We start from the raw sequence: 25,408 nt of genomic DNA on the forward strand, positions 1-25,408 counted from the left end.
TCCGACTCTTTGCGACCTGTGGACTGCAGCACCCCAGGCCTCGCTGTCCATCACCAACTCCCGGAGCTTGTTCAAACTCATGTCCATCCAGTCGGTGATGCCATCCAAACCCCTCATCCTCTGTCGTCCCCTTCTCCTCCCACCTTAGCCTGAGCTCATAAGCTGTGCTCTCCTAAAACCGGGATATGTCTACAAGGAGGGCGCTGACATTCTGCAGTTACTGAGGCAGTTATCAGACCTGGAACCCAGGAAAGTCGGGGTGAAGGGGGAGCTGCCCCACCCACCGGTTTGCTCAGCTCCCCGTCCAGACTCTCCACTTCCTCCTCAACCATCATGCAGGGCTCCTCCCCACCCACCCCACCCCCACTTCCTCACATGCTATGCAACCTTGGGCAAGCTCCTCAAACTCCTCCTCTGTAAACGGGAAGGGTTAGAAATAGCATCTCAGGGTATGGTGAAGTCCCCTTGCTGTCCACCTCAAACTACAACAACACTGTTCATTGACCCTACTCCAACACAAAAGAAAAAGTTAAAAAAATTTTAAAAAATAGTATCTCGGAGGGTTCTATAGCAGATAAAATGGATTGGTGCCTCCCAGGACACTTAGCACAGAGTGAAAATCACCCAGTCGTGTCCAGCTCTTTGTGACCCCGTGGACCCCGTGGAATTCTCCAGGTCAGGATACTGGAGTGGGCAGCCTTTCCTTTCTCCAGGGCATCTTCCCAACCCAGGGATCGAACCCAGATCTCCCGCACTGTGGCGGATTCTTTACCAACTGAGCCACAGGGGAAGCCCAGCACAGAGTGAGTGCCCATAAAGTTCAATTCTTATTAGTTATGCTTTTCTTCTGACCACCTGCTAATTTGTAAGCTGACAATCCCCCCATCTGTATCCGAGGCTCGGCTCTCTTTCGCAATGCCAGCCCTGTGAATCCAGCCGTCTGGTGGACATCACCTGTAATTCTCTCCATTTGGACAGACCCATCTAAAACTGAAGTCATCATCTGTCCTCAGCCTCTTTTCTGATCCAGGTGAGGGGCCTCACTGTCCAGCAGTTACCCAGGACAGAATTCAGACAGTCGTCCTAGACCTGCCCTTCATTTTCTGACCCTAAACAGTCCTGGTGTACAATAAAAATACCATCACTGGATGAACCTCCTCCCACTCCCCTCCACTTCCCATTTCTCTTCTGTCCAGGCTGCCCCCTCACATGTGACTCCCCAACAACAGCCAACACACAGGTCCAGCCAGGCTCTCCTGGTTATGCCCTCCCAAAGCTCTCCATGGCTGATGTCTATACTCAAATCTCCTAGGATGTCTCCTGCCCTTTCGTCTCATCTTCACAAATGTCGGCTTCCCACCCTGAGCACAGAGTAGGCTCTCCCCTCTTGTTGTTCAGTCACTGAGTTGTGTCCCACTCTTTGCGAACCAATGAACTGCAGCACTCCAGGCTTCCCTGTCCTTCCCTCTCTCCTGGAGTTTGCTCAAAAGGCTATCCACAAATGAAGAATCAATGAGGGAGTGGATGAATCTTCCACAGGTTCCCCATGAGAACTTTCCTGTGGCCCTTCGGAACTCTTTCTGATACTTGGATGTATCACCCAGGAAGACAGCCTTCTGCCCAGCCTCACCCAAGTCCAGCAGGTTCCCTACTAGCCCATCAGCTGTCAGATCCTCCAGGTCTATCTCTCCTTTCAGAGACTATTCCCTAAGAATCCTTTCATTGCTGGTCACCCCGCTAAGTTCAGAGTTCCCTGAAGTCCACAATTATTCATGCTTATCTAGAAGTCTCTGCAGTAAAGCCCAGGCACCGCCTGGTCTACAGCAGGCATTGCATTAATGATTTATTAGCCCAGCAGTGAATGGATCAGATGCCAACTGTGTCACAAAAACAGTACCAGTGAAGGGAGAAATCAGTGTGACATCTCTTTTTCTTTACTTTTGGCTTTCTTTCCATAGACCACGCGTGCCTCATTCTGTCTCAGGGGAACAGAACGGACCTTCGTTTCCACCGTGTCTCTATTTCTGCCAAACTTGGTTCCTGCTGCTGCACTGACAGACTTTTGGAAGGTTCACCTTTCCCCTGAATTTCTCATGATGATTAAGAACTATAATTGCCACTGAACAGTCCAGTTTAGCACAGACAAAGCCAACCAACATTCACCAGTGGACTTTAAACGCTGACAGTTTAAATAGCCAAGAAAAGTTCATTAAGCGCCGGGCAATAAAAAGCGCAGGGGAAAATAGAGACAGAATAACTCCCCTGGGCATCACGAGAGCAGGCCTTTGTGATGAAACATTCCTCAAGGAATCTGGGGAAATTACATTATAAAAACTGCAACAGACGGCAGGCTAGAGTAACAAGCTCCATGAGAGCATCTTGGCCACATAGCCCCTTTCCTGGGGAGGGAAGTGTACTACGCAGCCCCCAGTCAGGCAGGCTATTCAAAGGGGCCCCAGACCCCTGTGAATGTGGCTGCAAAGATGGCTTTTATCCCCAGCACATAGGAGTTTGAGGGCATGAGAAATTCGGAACACATACTTCCCTACTCTGCACTTGAAAACTGGTCCAAAGGCATCAAGTACATTTTGACATTTTTTTGTTTGTTTTTCTAAAGTAGCCAGGCGTCAGCAAAATAATTGGTCACTATGAATCAAATAGTGGAAACGGTGGCAGATTTTCTTTTCTCGGGCCCCAAAATCATTGTGGATGGAGAGTGCAGCATGAAATTAAAAGACACTTGCTCCTTGGAATAAAAGCTCTGACAAACCTAGACAGCACATTAAAAAGCAGAGACATCACTTTGCCAACAAAGGTTGGTGTTGTCAAAGGTATCATTTTTCCAGTAGTCATGTATGGATGTGAGAGTTGGACCATAAAGAAGGCTGAGCACCAAAGAATTGATGCTTTCGAACTTTGGTGCTGGAGAAGACTCTTGAGAGTCCCTTGGACTGCAGGGAGATCCAACCAGTCCATCCTAAAGGAAATCAACCCTGAATATTCACTGGAAGGACTGATGCTGAGGCTGAAGCTCCAGTACTTTGGCCACTTGGTGTGAAGAGCCAACTCATTGGAAAAGACCCTGATGCTGGGAAAGACTGAAGGCAGAAGGAGGAGGGGATGACAGAGGATGAGATAATTGAATGGCATCACTGACTCATGAGCTTAAGAAAACTCGGGAGATAGTGAAGGATAGGGAAGCCTGGTGTGCTGCAGTCCATGAGTTGCAAACAGTTGGACATGACTTAGCGACTGAACAATGAACAATAATACTAAAATGACTTTGAAATAAAAGGGATTGTTTCCCTACACAGGACTGGCTATAAAGGGCAACTTTGAGAGTGCAGAGTAAAAGCTGGGGCAGAAACCGAAAGAAACCCGGAGGGTTTCAGAATATCTGTGAGCCAGAGACGCAACAGAGTGATCTCTGACTGTGATGCCCATGTTACACGCATATTGTCAAAGGAAGACATTTTTGAGGACAGTGAGCAAGCGTGGTCTCCTGGCTCTGAGTGGTGCCTCCTAAATTAAATCCTTGGATGGAGGACAAAGTGCACCTAGATTATAAAAGCCAAAACATACTTTTTAAAAAAGATCTCTCTGGACTTAGTCCTTGGACTCTTCCCTGATGTAGTTTCAACCCAAATTGCATAGGCATTTCTTATCAGCAAAAGCAGACAATAAAATATGGGAAGAACTGTAAGAGAAACAGGCCAGGGTTCTTGTGAAATTCTTTCACCACACAACGGGCTTCTGCAAACAGGAAAAAAAAAAAAAAAAACATTTAGCAAGAGGTGCACAAGCTAGTTGGAGATGCAAACAGATGATCCCAAGGTGACTGTCAGCTGGGGCTCAGTTTCTCCCCTTTAAAAATAAGCCATCGAGGTGAAGCCTTGCCTCGCAAGTCGAAGTGTTTCTGCATGACAAAAATTAACCATCAGGCGATGCTGAAAAAGAGGTGAAGATCAGATCCGGAACACGCAGACAGGTGACTCCAAAGCTTCCTTTAGAACTTCAGAACCCCCCGGTTGATTCAGACACACTGCCCTTGTCTGTTACTTCAAGGTCAAGTAATTAAGAGACAAGCTTTCTTCCAGTACTTCCTCTCCCCACCCCCACCAAATAAAATCATCCGAAATAGTTGAAATCAAGGTGACCATGAGTTTAAAAACTGGAGGGGGGTTGTCTTGCCACATTGTTTTCTATTTGCCAGTACATTTCTTACCCCTGGATCCTCGATCTTTACATTAAAAAAAAAAAAAAAAAAAAAAGATCTGAGTCTTCTTCACCCACAGTCAATGCAAATCTAAAGGAGAGAGGGTCTCCAGCCTCTCACACTTCTCCCTTAGTGTGATCATCTTGTGACAAGGCTCTTGGTGACAGAGCTTAATGTGGTTAATGAGGAAAGTATTGTTAAGATGTTCACAGGAGGGAAAAAGAGCTGTTCATCTCCACTGCAGCATGGTCATTGCCAAGCTGAGCCAGAGCAGTCTTCACAATGCTTGTGACAGAAGTGGCAGGTTCCCCTTCTGGGCTCAGCACACCCACGGAGGGGTCTTGAGAAAGTCCTGTGTCTCCTGAGGCCCGGCTCTGACTCGGCTGCTTCTTAGATGCAGACACTGTGCAAAAAGCAGGCAGCTGAGCGCTCAGCTCCTCCAAGCTCCCCTTGCCCACCCCATGTAATATACAAGGTCTGCGTGAACCCTGCAAAAGAAACAGAACTTCCAAGAATTTTGATTTCCATTGACTGGCTTCATCAATCCTCCAAAATGTTGCCTCCATCGTGTCCCCTTCCCCAAGCACATTTCACATTTTAACAGAGCAAAACCTATTACTATGACCTTTGGTAAAAAATTCATTAACCTAGTCTTCACTGATTTGAAATCAGTCACGCCAGGCTGAGGTTTAACTCTGACCACCAAGCCTACTCTTCTTTTCACACAGCAATTCAAGTTTATAAACATTATATGGAGGAGACAGTACCAAAATGTGTCAAGGAAGACATTGTTTCAACACATCGGAAGCACTTGCTCACAAATAATTGTTACAGGAAATAGGTCATGGTTAAATATTGGGTATCACAGCTCCCTGAAGACTTCATGAAAGGCAACACTTCTATCTTAGTTGTGTTACTGTGACTCTCTCAAACAGTCTAAAATTCTGACTGCTTGCTCCCTGAATTACTGCAAATGAATGCCAACCTGTTTAATCTGAAACAAAAAGGGTCCTGTGTTTAATAAACATTAGCAACTGGATTTTACAACATTTGATACTAGTCTCCCAGCAGAAGGTGGTATTGATGGAGCTGCTTTTTAGATTCAGAAGTGAAGATCCACACCACTCCAGTTGCTCCCTGAATGAGCACTCTCTATGTGCCCGAATTTATGCCCCGTGTCCTAGAGAAGAAGTGAATCTAATGGGGGTGAGGGTGAGACTAGAGAATAGCTGGTTTCCAGATCCTATGGTATAGAGTCCAGGCAAAATAGAAAACCTCAGCAAGAAAAATGAATAGAACAGAATATTCAGGAGGCAGTGGCGTGGCATGTGCTGGGAGCACCTTTCCACATCACTTCTGGTCACCTGTGTGTCTGCAAAATTCAGCTCAGCAACCACTCCAGGGGGTCCTTTCACTCCAATGAGTGCATCAACCCCCCATTTGTACGGCAGGGTGCACAGCACCGTGTACCCAGTCATCTTTCTCCACACCTAGCGGTAGACCGAGTCTGCGCCTCTGGCATTTTCAGCATCTTACCAGGAACCTTGCTCCTTGGAAGAAAAGCTATGACAAACCTAGACAGGGTATTAAAAAGCAGAGACATCACTTTGCCAACAAAGGTCCATATCGTGAAAGCTATGGTTTGTGCACTAGTCCTGTACAGATGTGAGAGCTGGACCATAAAGAAGGCTGAGAAACAAAGAATTGATGCTTTCGAACTGTGGTACTAGAGAAGACTCTTGAGCATCCCTTGGGCAGCAAGGAGATCAAACCAGTCCATCCTAAAGGAAATCAACACTGATATTCATTGGAAGGACTGTTGCTAGAGTTTAAGTTCTAATATTTTGGCCACCTAATGGGAAGAGCTGACTCGTTAGAAAAGACCCTGATGCTGGGAAAGATCGAAGGCAAGAGGAGGCGGGGATGGTTGGATGGCATCATCGACTCAATGGACATGAGTTTGAGCAAGCTCCAGGAGATGGTGAAGGACAGGGAAGCCTGGCGCGCTGCAGTCCATGAGGTCGCAAAGAGTCAGACATGACCGAGTGACTGAACAACAACCAGGAACCAGGCATAAGTTCAACTCTCAATAGCGCTTTGATGAATAAATGAAGGAATTAACGAACAAATGTACACTTTCCTATACATTCCTTTTTATGGAAACTTTGCCCAGCTTTTAGAAATTCAGCAGTAAATCAGCCTGACACATTTTTGCCCTGCAGTCCTCCTGAGTCAGTTTTTGATGCCCCATTGAAGTGTAGACATCATCTTTTTCTTTTCTTTTTTTTTTTTTTCATTTATTTTTATTAGTTGGAGGCTAATTACTTTACAATATTGTAGTGGTTTTTGCCATACATTGACATGAATCAGCCATGGATTTACATGTGTTTCCCATCCTGAACCCCCCTCCCACTTCCCTCCCCATCCCATCCCTCTGGGTCATCCCAGTGCACCAGCCCCGAGCAGTTTAGACATCATCTTTAAATGTCAACTTCATCAGACAGTTGCAAAGGTGCTTACTATTCCCCCAGAGTGGAAAGTCCCTCAGCTGAGTGGACAAGGAGCTTCCGGTTTCTGTGACCCACATCTGTGATTTCTCAGGCATCTTCACCACATGCCAGGCTGTGCCCCACATTCAGTTGGCCTCTTTCAACTGCTACCTCGTCATTGGCATCTGTCATCACCTCCACGGCAACAGCACCGCTTAGGTGACACTACCTGTTCGTAACGATGAGCTTGTCTTCTGGAAAGAGGAAATCCAATACTATCAATAAGCCAAGCAGAAGAACAAAGTCCTGGTATTCTCAAGGTGGGCTTACGTCAAGGCCCTCTTAAATACAGCATGAATTATTTAGCCCATGAATGCAAACAATGCGTGACTCCGTAAGGAAAGCATTTCTAGCTGCCTTCTTTTCAGATATATTTTAGTGTTTTCACTTATCTGAAACAAGCAGCTGGACTTGATTCCCTTCTGACCTCGGATTTTTTTATTATTACCCACCCCCCCCCACCACCACCAACACATCTGTTGCCAAAGAACGTATCTTGACTCCAAAATGTTATTTTAATTGAAAACGAATCAGAAGTTAACCTTCCATAACTTCATGCAATTGTTTCCAAAGTTTGAACCACCCTTTTAACCTTGACCAGCTTCTAACTTTCAATATTCTGATTAAACTTAATTCTAACCTGCACTTCAATTTTCCAAAAGTCCTCTAAAACCTCTTGCCCTGCCAACCGCATGGTCATGTTCAATAACCAGATTGGGGAACTCAAGCAGCCTGTGCTTAACTGTTTCCACGTGCCAGGGCCTCGTCCTGGTACCGCCACCAGGAAGAAAGGGTCTGTCTACCCTCACCCACTTCCTCATCCCTCCCCTGGGCACATCTTCCTGGGCCAACAGCAGAGATGAGCAAGCTAAAAGGAAAAGTGCCCACCTGGCATCTGGGGGAACCATACTGACTTCACGGTCATCGAATCTGTTGGATTCTGGCTTTCCTGCTTTTTAGCTGTGTGCACCTTCACATGTTTTCCTGTGCCTTGGTTACTTACATACGAGTAACAGTAACAATACCTACTTCACTGGAGGGTCTTAAGACTCATTGTGAAGCTGTGATTAAGTCATCAGAGCCAGACATACAATAAACACTCAATTAAATATACACTGGATCTATCTACTCTCTATATATCTGTCTCTTTATATTTGCATCTTTTTTCTTTTTCTTTCATTGACTATCAGCTTTTTGGGAGCAGGCACCATTTCTGATTCATCTTTGCACCCATCAGAAAAGGCTGTCACCAAGTGCTAATTGATTTAATGTTGTTAAATTTACACTCTAATCCAACTTACTATCATGTTAGAAATATTTTAATTACTACAAGGCATTGCTAAACAGAAATACGGGCTTCTCTTTTCTCTTTCCATATCAGGCTTCCAGGATTTTGTTAACCTCTGTAAATCATCTGACTTCTTATAACATCTGCAACCCAGAGCAGCAGAAAGTGCGGGGAGGAACCTAGCAGAGAGCTGCCACGTAGTACATGCCCTGCCATGTGCATGCCGGCTGTCAGTCTGCACACAACACACACCACAGGATTGCACATACATGCACACACACAGAGGAGGGGGCGGCCAAAGCAAACTGTGGAATTACGACTGCTTGCAAATCTTATGTTGTGAGTGTTTCACATGGTAGCACCCACAGGCTACACTCTACCTGGAAAGATCAATGGCATGTTTATCGGGGCAGCATTGAAGCAGAGGGTAGTTATGTATATGTTTCAGGTCAAAAATAAGTTTTGACAGCTGAAGTCAAGGTGAATTTCTTGGTTTGAAATAATCGAATGATTGAAATATCTACTTCCCACCAGATATGAAAAATATATTTTAAAAGAATCTTCAGCATTGGAGTCACTTTCAGCAAAATACCTGTGAGGGTGGACTATGTGCCAAGTGTGGGTGGTAAAAATATGCCCCCATCTTTTGTGGAGCGCCATGTGAAAAGGACAGCAAAGCGAACTCTGTGTATTGATGCTATGGTAGAGGCTTATTCCGGGGGCCCATGGGCATGGAATGGTCAATTTCAGCTCACAAATGAATTCTGCAAAGCAAGGCCTATTTTAAAAAGCAGAAAAAGAAAATAAATAAATAAATAAATAAATAAAAAGCAGAAAAAGTAAAAAGTCAAGCTTACACAGTTTACACTGTGTAAGTGTAAGCTTACAAGCTTACACTTACACAGTGTCCAAGTGTTCCAGAAGAAGACCATTGATGGAAAACACCAAGATGTGCTCCATCACCCCTCTTCTGTTGCTGTCATCACTGGGGGGCCACAGCCCCAGAAGCACATGTTTGGCCCAGAAGGTGAAATGCCTTGTCTCTCATCTCTTGGTCTCAAAAGGGTTGAGTCCACCGGGGCAAAAAGACTCCCACAGCAGGAAATTCCCCAAACCAGAGGATCGAGCCTCCAGCACCACCGAGGGGAACGTAAGGGTTTCTCCTCTCTGGGACCCCAGCCCTGTCTCATTCAGGTCTGCGGAGGGGAACTCTTCGATCCAATCAGCAAACACTCCTGGGTGGCTGCCATGTGCAAAGCATCAGGGTTCACGCAGAGATGAGGAGACTAAAGACCCCACCCCCAATGGTGCAGTCACTTGTGTCTTGATACTGAGTTTAAATAACAACTCACTCAAAGATGAGTGAACCACAGGGATAAAGATGAAATCAAAAATCCATAGAACGGGGCTTCCCTGGCGGTCCATCGGTAAAGAACCTGCCTGCCAATTGCAGGGGACACAGGTTGGATCCCTGGTCTGGGACAATTCCACATGCCTCAGGGTGCCACAATGCCTGAGCCCGAGGGCACTGAAGCCTGTGCTCGGAAACAAGAGAAGCTGCTGCAGCAAGAAGCCCACGCACCACAACTAGAGAGTAGCCCCAACTCTCCGTAACTAGAGAAAGCACTCACTCAGCAATGAAGACCCAAAAATAGACAGATAGATAGATAACTTTTTAAAAAATCCATAGGCTTGGCTCTTCTTCTAGTTCTGACCCTTTTCCTAGACCATCAAGCGTTGGTTTGCTTTGGGGTTTTTTGTGTTTTTGCTTTTGTTTGGAGCTCTCTGCAGGTCATGGCAGCATGGTTCTTGGCGCCCAAGCCAAGCTGCTGCTGCCACGTCCCCTCGGGAACCACCCCCTTCCCCAGCATCCCTTCAGCAAGGCTCTCCCCTGGACAGTGCAGCTTGACCAGCTTCCAGGGCCTCTGCTCCCCCAAGCCCAACTGGAGCCCCTGACTAGCTCTCTGGCTGGAATCCTTTCCTGGTGTCTGCTGTGAGTACCCCCAGCCCCTCGGCCACCCAGGTTGTCTCCCGCCAGTTGCCACCTTCAATCTCTGAGCCCATCATCTTCCACCCCGTGGTTGCTTTGCCTCGTGTCAATCAATTTATGGCTCACTGTAAAATTAGCATCCTCACAGTTGCCACAACCTACAGAAGACTGTTTTCGTCTGGAGCCTTTTAAAAAGCAGATTCATCAGGATCTATTCTAGATAAACATATGTCACTCTTATATATAACCAGGACTTTGAAGAGGGTTATGCATTTTACCGTCTGATAAAAATGTCCCTCTTCCACCACTGGCCAGCACTCATCAGTCCCTCAGCCCCACCAAGTCTCTCCTGGTGCCTGAAATTCTACTCACACTTTTGAGTTAAAACTCACAGAGACATCCAGGAAACCGAATTCATCTCACCTCTGTGAACCGGGAGGCAACTTTAGTGATTGGCTCAGTTGCCAACCGTTGGTGATGGGCAGGACCCAGTTGGAGGAAGGGGCAGGGGAGGCCAGTGGGACCCCAGGGCAGGACAGTGCCACAGGATCAAAGAGAAAGGGGCCCTGAATGAGCAGCCCCAGGACCCCTGCGCCTGCATCACAGCATCTCAGCGTGGGTGAGAAGTAGACACATGACACTCCCTCCCTCTGACAGATTTAATCCACTTGGTAGGCACCGCCCTCAAAAAAATCACAGTTCTTGACTTACTCTGTCTCTGAACTGCTTTACCCTCCAATTTTACAGAAGTTACTATTCATCTTGTCAACAAGCTCTCATAGGGGTAGGGTTTGCAGAATTTCTTATAACAAGATCATATGTTGGCATCTAATAGTGCTCTCCATAAAGCCTACCTCACCCCTCCTTTACAGATATCCACTCTATGGAAATGTACCTTTTCCCAATCAAGGGTCACCATGCATTTCCAGAAGCAGGGGCCCCAGCTGCAGCCTGACGAAAGTCTGCACCCATAACTGACACCTCTGGGCAGAGCCGGCTAAAGGGTGGGGTGGACCTTCCAGGGTTCCCCAGGCATCAGGAAGCAGGGTGACTCACTGGAGTCTAGAGAAGGTCAGGGACCCGGCTGCATCAGGTCACGGGGTGACCCTCCGAGCACCAGGCAGGTCTGGCCTTCTATCTATACCCCCCACCGCCCCTCCGCCCCGAACATCCTCCCCAGTGGCTCCCTGGATCACAGGAGCTGGTGGTGTACCAGAGAGGAAGGCTTTTGGCTGAAAGTGACAGCAAACCTGACCACAGTGGCTTAAACAAATCAGGGGGCTCGCCCTCTGGTTCGGTGGCCCCGTTCTGAGACTGCCACAGCCGCTCCGTCGAGGCTCCGTTTGGCAAGACCTGCCCCACCCAGCAATTCGTGTGGGCGCCATCAGAGAGAAAAAGGAAGTCAGTCCCGCAGCCCAAGTTTTCAGGAACTCTAAACAAACTCTGCTTCCTCTCGCCCTCCGGCCAGCACTAGACCCTGCGCCACCAGTAGCCGGCGGGTAGCAAAGGTCATGGGGGTTGGATCGACCTGGGGGATGGGAGCACCAGCCAATGGGATCTGCCACCAAGGGGAGTCCCACAACACCGGAGTCAGTTTTAGGGTGGGCAGGAGGACGCAGCCCCAAACCTGGAAAACGACTTCTCCTGATGCCCGCAAAAAGCACAGAGTGACTCGGGCACCCCGAGGACCACCCCACATGCCACCCGCGACAGGACCTCCCCCACAGTGATAGGGCCTCCCTCACTGGTGTGTCCCTTCTCCCGCAGCAGCGGGCTGTCCCGCAGGACCATCGTGAAGTCTGGAAGAAGCCTCTGTGACGCGCAAAGTTCTCCCCCAAGAACTGGAGAGGAAAAGAGGATGAAGGGAGATGATACAGGGAAAAAAGCCCTGTATTCCCCTCGGAATGGCTGGCGGAGGGTGAGGGGATACATAAGTACTACATCGCGTGAAACAGCATTGGGATCTTGGGGCTTGGGGCCTCAGGAAACACAGCAGCTAGAATCTAGTAACTGTGTGACTGAATAAATAAAAAACCAAATGTCCGTTTGCTGAGACATGAATTCAGAAATCATTTGTGAACACAGAGCATTTGTTTTTTCAATGAAGAGGGAAACTAGGAATTTGTCAAGCCTAATAATGTATGCAAGATTCTTTTGTCCAGATTGTTTTTTACTGAGTCCGGAAAACAACCCCATTTTATTGCTGTTGTTTAGTCGCCAAGTCTTGTCCAACTCTTTTACGACCCCATGGACTGTAGCCTGCCAGGCCCCTCTGTCCATGGGATTTTCCAGACAAGAATAGTGAAGTGGGTTGCCATTTCCTTCTAGGGGATCTTCCCAACCCAGGGATCAAACCCTCATCTCCTGCATTGCACTCAATGGTAAGCAGGGCACTGCTTACCACTGAGCCACCAGGTAAGCCCATATATGGCATTATTTTCATTTACTGATAAGAAAACCAAGGTTCAAAAGATCTAAGGAAACTCAGCTTAAAAGTGGAAAAGCCAATCAAAACCCAAACACAATGCAAACCCAAGGTTCATCCTCCACATTTCACATGTTCAGATAACTCCAATTTGATCTGGAGAATGATTTTTATCATTCCTAATACCAAAACTATTTCTGAAGAGATTTAAAACAACTACTTCTATTTAAAAAAAAAAGTCTATAAAACACAGCTGAATGACCTGCCCCTCATTTTCAAAGACAACAAAAATGTTGGGATTTTCCCCAAATGTCTAAGAAGATGGGATGTCCAGGAAAGACCCAGAATGCCCTACTCCTCTGGCAATCCTTCTTCTAAGCCAGGGTTGTCACCCCTGATACTGAATCAACAGCGCTTTCAACTCCGGGCCAAGATTGGGGTGTGGCAAGGGAGGCACCGTGGAAGAAGGAGCCGGAATCTCGGTCATCAAGATAAAGAATTTTTAAGGCAATAATTTTAAAAACAAAAATCAATGCCAAAATCCATCGTGAACAAAATGTCCAATATTTTAAGCATAGACAGGCTTTTGTGCGTTTGATTCTGTGGTTTCTGAGACAGCGGTTTCTGACCTGCTGTGGTTGCCACGCTTCTCCCCTCACCATCACTTCTGTGGTCTGGGCACCCCCTGAGCTTCACAAGGGGTGCAAAGAGACTGGGAAAAGCAGGGTTATCTATAGTCATGGTTTTATGATTGCAGAGCTTCTGTTTATTTTTTCTGCCTGATTCAAAACATGGGAGGAGGTTTTGCTAAGTGTATATGGGACATTTTATATCCACTTTTGCCTCAGGCCCCAGTGTGGCTCCCTCCCTCCAACTGCTCAGCTTTTTCTGCACTCAGAAAGCAGAGAGGAGATGAACAAAGAGGGGAACCTCCAATAGCCTTAGCCAGCTCCCAAGCTCCTGGGGTCACTGATGCCACTCACTCAGGGCCAGCTGGCTAATCCTGTCTATGCAAATCCTACACTAAAGTCACTGCAGCACACCCTTTCAAATGCCCCTCCCCTAGGCAGAGACTGTAACTTTCAAATGACTCTAACAGGCTTAGAACAATCTTATTCCCCTTCTCCACCAAAGGTGTGCCCAGTGTGTAGTGAACTGCCATGGAAGATGCTCTTTATTCACAGGCTCTCCAATGATGATTGACAGCAACGGACAGGCTAGAAGATACTACACTGAGTACATGACACTGCAAACAGGACTAGATGAATCTGCATTACAAGGAAGCAAGAGCAATTAGCACCTCATTAATATGATATAAATGCTAATTATACAGACCCTAAGGGACCCCCAAATTCTTTTCTCACCACCAATGTAAACGTTGTTTTGGAGAACATGATGCCTGGATTCCCAGGAAGGAAGAAGTGGCTCCCCCTTTGGGCCTCTTTGAGGGGAGCACAGACCACAGGCATCCTGACTACTCTGGGGGTATCTGCCCAGAGTAGATTTTCAGATGTGGGAATGCCATGCTGCCCGCAGTGCTCTGGGTTCCCAGGGGCGCCTGGTGACCGATTTCAAGCCTGATAGTGACAGCAGGATGCCTGACAATTAGGAGTCCCTGATGAAGGGCAGGGCTGCATGGCATGCTGGCAGGGGACAGGGCTTCCCAAGATCAGTTAAGCTTCTCCACTGCAAACCTGCAGCTCATGGTGATCAAAGCAAACGCCTTAAATAATTGATTTATTTATACCAGTTTTAAAAAAAAAAAAAAAAAAACACCCTGGAGGGTTATGAAAAGCCTGAGATATAATCGCACCATTTGGGAATAAGAGATGCCAGAAGTGCCCTATGTCTGGCAGTACCCCGAGGGTGTAATTAGGGTACCACACATCAAAGGAAGGTTACGCAAGTATTCACCCAGTAAATCATTTCACACAGTCCATTTGAAGCGCGGCCAATAAGAAAAGTTCCTCAAGAGCATCTCACTGCCTCCCTAGTTCATCACTCATCTTATGGGAGGAAGGAGGAGATAAGATGGGGAAGGAATGGAATGGGACCCTGGAAAGGGCACCTCCCTGGGTGCTGTCCTCACCTCCGTTTGCAGGTACGCTGACCTCCAGGATACAAAAGTATTAGTGACTCAGTCATGTCTGACTTTGGGACCCCTCGGTCTGTAGTCTGCCAGGCTCCTCTGTCCATGGGATTTCCCAGGCAAGAATAGTGGAGTGGGTAGCCATTCCCTTCTCTAGGGGATCTTCTCGATCCAGGGGTTGAATCCACCTCTCCTGCATCTCCTGTGTTGGCAGGCAGATTCTTTACAATCTGAGCCTCCAGGGAAGCCCTCAGGATACAAACACACACACAAACGCATACTCACATGCAGATACACACAGCTGCCTCCTGATCTGCCCCTTTGCAGGAATCTTCTGGGTCTCCTTCACAGGCCAGTGTTGCAAAGTTACATGAAAGTCATTCTAGGGACATGGCAGCAGCAACCCCTGTGCCCAGAGCATCATATCACTTATTCCCTGGTGGATCCAAGGCTTCCCAGGTGGCTCAGCAGAAAAGAAGCCACTTGCAATGAAGGAGATGCAGGTTCAATCCTGAGCCAGGAAGATCCGCTGGAGTAAGAAACAGCTACCCACTCCAGTATGCTTGCCTGGAGAATCCCATGGACAGAAGTCAGGTGGGCTACAGTCCATAGGATCGCGAAGAGTCAGACACAACTGAGCACACACTCACACACATCACATTGGTGGATCCCTGATGTGGAAGGGGAAGCCAATCCAGTCCAAATCCAGTTGGATTCCGAAGGTGCACTGAGCACCCGGTGGTGCAGATGCTCGGCCAGGCACTGAGGGGTGAAGACAGGACCCAGAGCAGGAGACGGGCAGATCACACTCGGCAGTTTAAAGTCAGTGCTGGGATGGGAAAGAACCAAGCCCTCAACTGCCCAGAGGTCTTCCTGGAAGAAGCGCAACCAGTGCTGGTCTCCCTGAAGGAAGAGAAAATTTAAACAGGGATAAAGGGACAGAAGCCTTCCGGGGTGAAGGGAGGTGTGAGCAAAGGTCCAAGACAGGTAACTCAGGACTGGTGGTCAGAGCACAAATCTGGGGTCATAGTTCTTCAAACCAAAACAAGCAGGGGTAACAAACAGATGAGGAAGCAGTGCGTTTGAAATGGAGTGACCTGAAAACCTCGAGCTGGGGTTGCCAGATTGATATTTTGCAGACTCAGACTCCAGGATATATTCTTTTCTTAGAAACAGTTACATTTTTCTGTCTTCATTGTGATCCTTGTCTTAAAAGATGATGCTCTCTGTCTGTTCCATGTGACCTGGTGAACCTCCTAATGACCAGGCCGCCTGGGCACCTGGACCGCCCCTGTGTGCATGGCAGAGGAGGCAGGCCAAGCTCCACTCTTAAGGATACAGGCAGCCCTGACACACGAGTAACGAAGCCGAGCTGAGTGAAAGGTCAGATGACATCACCAAGCCCAGCGTGAACGAAAGTGTCTCAGCAGTTCACACAGAGGCCTCCAGTGGGAGGGCTGAGTCACCCCAAGCCGGACAGCAAGGCCGCTAAACTCACCAGGACTTGGCCCTCCCGCCAGCACCAGGACCTGTGTGCGTCAGCAGAGCGTCATCACACACACTTGAACTTTAGTGGATGTCAGTTGGGTTCACACCTAATTCAAAAAACTGTTTTGTTTCATAGATAATGTGGGAGGCACAGGCATAAAAGGGTCAACTCCTAGTTGTCTTTGCATCAACAGCACTTGTTATTGGTTATTGGTCCTTTAAAAGGAGTCACTATATTTCTGGAGTTTGAGAAATGTGGCCCCAGACCAGGCGCTCCCTGGAGCTCTTTGAACCTGTGTTTCCAGCATGATGCTTGGTGTGAGGTAGGGATTTGATATGAACTGATTAAATCAGGCTGTGGCATCTCTTAAAAACAGGGAAGGAAACTGCCCAGGCACCAGAGCCAGTCGTTTGTATGGCAGGTGTGGTGGACAGCAGCAACTCCTGTACTTTAGATGACCCAGAGGGATGGACTGTCCAGGCCAGAAGGTAGCAGCTGGAGCCAACAGAATGGAGATCAGGGAACTGGGGACACCAGTTATCCACAAACAGGACACCTTTCCGTCTCTCAAGGAATGTTTTTTCCTACATTATGAGCTCTATGCTGCCACCGTGAAGGCAGTTCACAGATTGATTTTTCTTTCACAGAAGCGAAGAAGTTAGAGCTGGTTCTTTGGGGAAAATATTCTGTGTTCTGTTCTGTTCAGTCGCTCAGTCGTGTCTGACTTTTTGCGACCCCATGGACTGCAGCACGCCAGACTTCCCTGTCCATCTCCCGGAGCTTGCTCACACACATGTCCACTGAATCAGTGACGCCATCCAAACATCTCATCCTCTGTCGCCCCCTTCTCCTCCCACCTTGAATCTTTCCCAGCATCAGAGTCTTTTCCAGTGAGTTGGCTCTTCCCATTAAACCCTGAAAATTCAAAGATGAGGATGCCAGCATCCCTTTCTCCCACGGGCCGAACGCTGGAGCAGGCAACCAGTAGCCTGTTCATTCCATGACTTTCCCAAGGGCATGAACCCAAGATTATTACCTAGGGTGACCAAACTTAATTAAAGCAACATGACTGAAAGGAAATCAGCTGGAAACACAAAGGGAAGTGAACATCAGGTATCCTCTTGTAATTACAAGCTGTGTGGCCTGACAGCTTCTCCCAGGGGAAGCTTATTATAAATTCTTTTTATTATTTAAAAAAAAAAATCTGGCTTGAAAGGATTGGTTACAAAAATGCAGATCCTCGCCAGTAGGCATCTTGAGTAAACTGCATCTATACTGTGTGTGTTACTCACTTAGTTGTAGCCAACTCTTTATGACCCCATGGATTGAAGCCCGCCAGGCTCCTCTGTCCATGGAATTCTCCAGGCGAGAGAATACTGGAGTGGGTTGCCATTCCCTTCTCCAGAGGAATCTTCACAATCCAAGGACTGAACCCAGGTCTCCTGTATTTCAGGCAGATTCTCCACTGTCTGAGAATCTGAGTCACCGGGGAAGCCCTACAGCAGTTCAAACACGGAAAAGAGAGCCCAAAACAGAGCACCCTACACAATAGGAAATTCAAGTTGGAGAAAATAAGAATTCTGTTTTCAAAAGCATTTACTAAAAGAAAAGGAAAGGGTGGAGAAAAGTGTGCTCAAAAGTTGCAAGGAAGCTAATTAGAAATACACTACTCAGTGCACAAAAGAGCAGGGAGTTTGGATGTGAAAATTAAAGATTTGAATGTGAAAGTTTCAAGTAAACAAAAGATTAATTACTATATGCATTGGCTTTTGCCTTTTAAAAAGAGACAACTACCATGCCTGCAGGCTTCTCTGTGATTCCCTGTATAAAGGATAACTCAAAAGTATGCATTTTTCCTTAATGAGATTTTTTTTTTAATATAAGGAAATGCAGTTGGTAAAAATTTAACTTAGGACACCTTTCTAGGCAGCACATGAGCCATTGCTGAAACTCAGTAAAGTTGTGTTTGAATCTAAGTTCACATTTGGTGCATTTATGCTTTTTATGTTTAACACACTTTATAAATAATGATTCATGCTCACTAAATTGATATAAAATATTCTTCCATATCCACTATATCAATAAGAGATCTAGATGGATTAGAGAAGGAATCTGTCAGAGCATGGTCTGGAAATCTCAAATTCTCAGAAGTCATTCCCAAACCCCCAAGGCCACCGAGAAAGGACAAAGTAGACCCATCTAATTCCGTGATCCCAGAACTGTAATGGGGCCTGGCATGGGATTGGCACTCAATAAATGTATACGCAAGGAAGGGATGGGCGGACAGGAGGGTGGGTGGACTGAGGCAGAAGTGGAGCTGATGGGTGCCCCAGGTCCTGTCTCAAAAAATGATTCCCAGGTCTTCCCAAAGGCAAATGATAGATGATAATGTGGTTTTGTTTATTACTATAATGGTGGGAATAAAAGAATTTATGTTTTTTAAAAAATCTTAAGACAATAAGTTCTGTGAAATACAAAGTTCCAGGTGCTTCAAAGCTTGTTTTTCTCTATCTTTAGCTATCAAGTCTTAGTCACGCTTCCTTATTTTAAGCTTAGTTGATTTACAAGATGGCATTAGTTTCAGATGTACAGTATAGTTATTCATATGCATATATTCTTTTTCCAATTTTTCCCATTAAATGTTATCACAAGGTATTGAATATGGTTCTTCATGCTATTCAGTAGGTCCTTGTTGTTTATCTATTTCATGTAAAGTAGTGCATGTCTGTTAATCCCATAAGTCTAATTTACCTCTCCCTTCTTCTCCCTTTGGTAACCAAGAATATGTTTTCTATGTCTTTGAATCTGTTTCTGTTTTGTTTATATGTTCATTTGCAATATTTTTAGATTCCACGTATAGGTGATATCCTATTTGTCTTTCTCTGTCTGAATTCAGTCAGTTCAGTTCAGTCGCTCAGTCATGTCTGACTCTTTGCCACCCCATGGATTGCAGCACGCTAGGCCTCCCTATCAATCACCAACATCCAAACTCATGTCCATTGAGTCAGTGATGCCATCCAGTCATCTCATCCTCTGTCGTCCCCTTCTCCTCCTGCCCCCAATCCCTCCCAGCATCAGGTCTTTTTCAGTGAGTCAACTCTTCGCATGAGGTGGACAAAGTATCGGAGTTTCAGCTTCAGCATCAGTCCTTCCGATGAACACCCAGGATTGATCTCTTTTAGGATGGACTGGTTGAATCTCCTTGTAGGCCAAGGGACTCTCAAGAGTCTTCTCCAACACCACAGTTCAAAAGCATCAATTCTTCGGCACTCAGCTTTCTTCACAGTCCAACTTTCACATCCATACAGGACCACTGAAGAAACCATAGCCTTGACTAGATGGACCTTTGTTGGCAAAGTAATGTCTCTGTTTTTTAATATGCTGTCTAGGTTGGTCATAACTTTCCTTCCAAGGAGTAAGCGTCTTTTAATTTCATGACTGCAATCACCATCTGCAGTGATTTTGGAGCCCCCCAAAATAAAATCTGACACTGTTTCCACTGTTTCCCCATCTATTTGCCAAGAAGTGGTGGGACCAGATGCCATGATCTCCGTTTCTGAATGTTGAGCTTTAAGCCAACTTTTTCACTCTCCTCTTTCACTTTCGTCAAGAGGCTTTTTAGTTCCTCTTCACTTTCTGCCATAAGGGTGGTGTCATCTGCATATCTGAGGTTATTGCTATTTCTCCCGGCAATCTTGATTCCACCTTGTGTTTCATCCAGCCCAGCGTTTCTCATGATGTACTCTGCATATAAGTTAAATAAGTAGGGTGACAATATACAGCTTTGAGGTACTCCTTTTACTATTTGGAAGCAGTCTGTTGTTTCAGGTCCAGTTCTAACTGTTGCTTCCTGACCTGCATACAGGTTTCTCAAGAGGCAGGTCAGGTGGTCTGGTATTCCCATCTCTTGAAGAATTTTCCACAGTTTATTGTGACCCACACAGTCAAAGGCTTTGGCATAGTCAATAAAGCAGAAATAGATGTTTTTCTGGAACTCTCTTGCTTTTTCGATGATCCAGCGGATTTTGGTCTCTGGTTCCTTTGCCTTTTCTAAAACCAGCTTGAATATCTGGACGTTCACAGTTCACGTATTGCTGAAGCCTGGCTTGGAAGGTTTTGAGCATTACTTTACTAGCGTGTGAGATGAGTGCAATTGTGTGATCGTTTGAACATTCTTTGGCATTGCCTTTCTTTGGAATTGGAATGAAAACTGACCTTTTCCAGTCCTGTGGCCACTGCTGAGTTTTCCAAATTTGCTGGCATATTGAGTGCAGCACTTTCACAGCATCATCTTTCAGGATTTGAAACAACTCAACTGGAATTCCATCACCTCCACTAGTTTTGTTCATAGTGATTCTTTCTAAGGCCCACTTGACTTCACATTCCAGGATGTCTGGTTCTAGGTGAGTGATCACACCATCATGATTATCTGGGTCGTGAAGATCAGTTTTTGTACAGTTCTTCTGTGTATACTTGCCACCTCTTCTTAATATCTTCTGCTTCTGTTAGGTCCATACCATTTCTGTCCTTTATCGAGCCCATCTTTGCATGAAATGTTCCCTTGGTATCTCTAATTTTCTTGAAGAGATCTCTACTCTTTCCCATTCTGTTGTTTTCTTCTATTTCTTTGCATTGATCACTGAGGAAGGCTTTCTTATCTCTCCTGGCTGTTCTTTGGAACTTTGCATTCAAATGGGAATATCTTTCCTTTTCTCCTTTGCCTTTCGCTTCTCTTCTTTTCACAGCTATTTGTAAGGCCTCCCCAGACAGCCATTTTGCCTTTTTTGCATTTCTTTTCCACGGGGATGGTCTTGATCCCTGTCTCCTGTACAATGTCATGAACCTCCGTCCATAGTTCATCAGGCACTCTGTCTATCAGATCTAATCCCTTAAATCTATTTCTCACTTCCACTGTACAATCATAAAGGATTTGATTTAGGTCATACCTGAATGGTCTAGTGGTTTTCCCCACTTTCTTCAATTTAAGTCTGAATTTGGCAATAAGGAGTTCATGATCTGAGCCACACTGTATAGAGCTTCTCCATCTTGGCTGCAAAGAATATAATCAATCTGATTTCAGTGTTGACCATCTGGTGATATCCATGTGTAGAGTCTTCTCTTATGTTGTTGGAAGAAGGTGTTTGCTATGACCATTGAGTTCTCTTGGCAAAACTCTATTAGCCTTTGCCCTGCTTCATTCTGTACTCCAAGGCCAAATTTGCCTGTTATTCCAGGTGTTTCTTGAGTTCCTACTTTTGCATTCCAGTTCCCTATAATGAGAAGGACATCTTTTTTGGATGTTAGTTCTTAAAGATCTTATAGGTCTTCATAGAATCATTCAACTTCAGCTTCTTCAGCATAACTGGTTGGGGCATAGGCTTGGTTTACCGTGACATTGAATGGTTTGCCTTGGAAATGAACAGAGATCATTCTGTCATTTTTGAGATTGCATCCAAGTAGTGCATTTCGGACTCTTTTGTTGACCATGATGGCTATTCCATTTTTTCTCAGTGATTTCTGCCCACAGTAGTAGATATAATGGTCATCTGAGTTAAATTCACCCATTCCAGTCCATTTTAGTTTGCTGATTCCTAGAATGTCGACGTTCACTCTTGCCATCTCCTGTTTGACCACTTCCAATTTGCCTTGATTCATGGACCTAACAGTCCAGGTTCCTATGCAATATTGCTCTTTACAGCATTGGACCTTGTTTCTATCACCAGTCACATCCACATCTGGGTCTTGCTTTTGCTTTGGCTCAATCCCTTCATTCTTTTTGAAGTTATTTCTTCATTGATCTCCAGTAGCATATTGGGCACCTACTGACCTGAGGAGTTCCTCTTTCAATATCCTATCATTTTGCCTTTTCAGGCTGTTCATGGAGTTCTCAAGGCAAGAAAACTGAAGTGGTTTGCCATTCCCTTCTTCAGTGGACCACATTCTGTCAGACCTCTCCACCATGACCCGTCCATCTCGAGTGGCCCCTCACAGCATGGCTTGGTTTCATTGAGTTAGACAAGGCTGTGGTCCTGTGATCAGTCTGACTAGTTTTCTGTGATTATGGTCTCAGTGTGTCTGCCCTCTGAGGCCCTCTCACAACACCTACCAGCTGAATTACTTCACAGTTACTACTGTCTGAATTACTTCACTTAACTGATAGTCTTTAGATCCATGTATGTTGCTGCCAATGGCATTATTTAATCTTTTTTATGGCTATTATTCTATTGTAGAAATAGCTCACATCTCTTTTAACCATTCATTTGTTGATGGACACTTAGGTTGCTTTAAGTCTTGGCAATTGTAAACGTCATTTTGTCTTTTAAAATGAGTCCACCTGCCCTTCCACCCATGGGCAACAGCAGTAGCCAGTGGGAAAGTGCTGGGTCTGCCATGGGAGGCAAGGCTTTGCATGTACTCGCAGCCTTAGTAGGCACCAGGATGCATGAGGAGCCAACGGAGAGGGGCAGAGCCTGAGTCTGCAAAAGCGTTCATCTGTGTGGGCATACTCTCTCCTAATAGAGAGTTAAATTCCAGCAAGTTCCCCAGGAGTGCTACCAAGCTACTAGAACAGTTCCCGGTAACCTGGAGAAAGGAGTGGTCACATCAAGGAAGCAGAAACATCAGGAGCCATTCTGACAGCAGAGTAAGGGAGGAAGAGGGCCAGGAACGGGGCATTCCAGAGCAGATGCATCATGTGAGATTAGAAAACCAACCATCCATGTTCATCAAGAGAGCCCAGCCGATTTTCAACTTGGTAAGACATGCATTGCTGAGAGGTGCACTGCTGAGGAGTTCAGACGTGACCACCCTGTTGTCACAAAACCAACTCCCTAATGGAAACTTGAAATAATAGAAGCTAGTGTGGTGTTTGGGAGAAGGCAATGGCAATCCATCCCAGTACTCTTGCCTGGAAAGTCTCATGAACGGAGGAGCCTGGTGGGCTGCAGTCCCTGGGGTCGCGAAGAGTCAGACACAACTGAAGCTACTTCACTCTCACTTTTCACTTTCATGCATTGGAGAAGGAAATGGCAGCCCACTCCAGTGTTCTTGCCTGGAGAATCCCGGGGACAGGGGAGCCTCGTGGGCTGCCATCTATGGGGTCACACAGAGTCAGACATGACTGAAGCGACTTAGCAGCAGCAGTGTGGTGTTTAATTAGCAGCAAAGGGGCACAATTACAATGCAGCATGTGCCTGGAGAGGCAGCCAGAGGGCCCTGAACCAGACAGAGTGAAGGACACAGCGTGCCAAGGGGTGAGAGAGCTGGATGATCAAAAGGGTATCGTTCAGTCTATATACTCAAAGCAGAAAGTTTCCAGGAAAGATGACCCAGACACTGGAGGAACTACCCTAATAAAAGTCTGAATCTCAGCCTTGGACCTGGTGTCTGGACCTGAGCCAGCTTTCAGGCATGGAACCCACTGATTGAAGGGCAGGTGGATCTGCAGGAGGAAGTACCTGCTGTGTCAGAGCAGGCGTACACGTGAACGACTTCCCCGGTTCTTTCCCCAAAGACTCCACACCGCGTACACAGGTAGCCACACATGTGAGGGCCCGGAATGCCCAGACATGCTGAGGACCACTGGACACAAGATCTGAGATGACTCTCGTAACTGGGACCCTGAGGCAGGACCCTGAGCCCCCTTGTTAGAGAAAAGGTGTGTGCGGCCAGTTATAGAGGAAGACTTGTCTGGGTCTCGTTACCACTGCCTCCCCTGGGTCCACAGACCCAACCGTGGTCATTTCTCCAGTCCTCAAATATATAATTCAAACAACCTTTGGAGATCGGAAGAACAACTATGTGGGTTTCTTGGAACAGGAGGTAAGAGAGTAACTACAGTGGGGAAAATTAGGTAAAGGCCTCTGAAAGGCAACCACCGCATCCCCCGCCCCATATACACACATACACATCAAGATAGAGATTTAAAAGTTATTAATACAGCACATCCTGGGAGAGATGCCAGAGATGACAAGACAGTGCTATGGACTGAATGTTTGTGTCCACTCTATTTCCCCCTACCAAAAAAAAATCATACGTGTTGAAACCTAATTCCTTTGTTAGGGAAAGTAGAGCCCTCATGGTCGAATTAGGGAGGATTATAATCACATTTTAAAAAATAATTATAATTCTTTATAAAGAGAAACTGGGCTTCCCTGGTGCTCAGACAGTAAAGAATCTGCCTGCAATGCAGGAGACCCAATCCCTGGGTTGGGAAGATCCCCTAGAGAAGGGAATGGCAACCCACTCCAGTATCCCTGCCTGGAGAATCCCATGGACAGAGGAGCCTGGTGGGCTACAGTCCATGGGGTTGCACAGAGTCAGACATGACTGAGCTAACGAGGGGGATAATCTCTCTCTCTGCCATGTGGACACAGGAAGAAGGCCTTCAGCTGACCATGAAGCCGCCCCAATCTCAGACATCCAGCCTCCAGAAGAGTGAGAAATCCTTAAACCTCTGCTGTTGAAGTCTGTCATATTTGTTACAGCAGCCCAAATTAGCTAAGAAAGACAGTACTGATTATGGAATTACTGAGCTGGAGAAGAAAAGGTCCCTTATGTCCGATGTTTCCTGCTTTCAGTCTTGGGCACTGGACTGATGGGGACCACAAAGCAACATAGAAATTTGGGAAGAAGCGAGCAGGAAGAATGCCCACCTCACCTTTGGAACTGTGGGTGTAAGAACCCTGTGGGGACCCCCAAGTGGAACATCAGAGAGACCTGGGAGGTGTATCAGCTCAGAGGGGATGGCTGACACCTCAGGAGAGATGGCAGGAGTATGTGGACACTAAGGAGACTACCGCATGGACTCAGTCAAGAGGACCTGATAAGTGATGCTACCAGGGATGAACGGAGGGAACTGGTGAAAGCTCACCATGTGTTCAGCTTCAATAACAGCAAAAAGATGGGTACACGAGAGGCAACCAGGAATGGAGACATGCCCTGGGCTTCATCTCTATACACCTTTATTTGTTGTCCAGTCGCTCAGTCATGTCCGATTCTTTGTGACCCCGTGGACTGCAGCACACCAGGCTTCCCTGTCTGGCATAAAAGCCTATACCTTTTTTACATGCATAAAAGCATATGCCTTTATGCTGATCTACAAATTCTCTATCTAATCTCTTATTACAAATCACTCCCCTGTAATGTGCCTTCTCACTTCCATAATGAGAGAAGAGAAAATTCAGTTAACACACAGATTTGAGCCATGAGACAAATAATCACCCTAATTTTATTGATTTATTTTTTTAACTCCAAGAGATTGAGATGCTTTGGCGAAAGTGCCAATTATGGAAGGTCCCAAGCCTGCCTGCTCTCTACTGTAACACTTCAGGAAAGGCACATTTGTCACCAGAAATGCCCTG

This window comes from Muntiacus reevesi, chromosome 3 (assembly GCF_963930625.1).
Source record: "Muntiacus reevesi chromosome 3, mMunRee1.1, whole genome shotgun sequence".
Classification (NCBI taxonomy): Eukaryota; Metazoa; Chordata; class Mammalia; order Artiodactyla; family Cervidae; genus Muntiacus; species Muntiacus reevesi.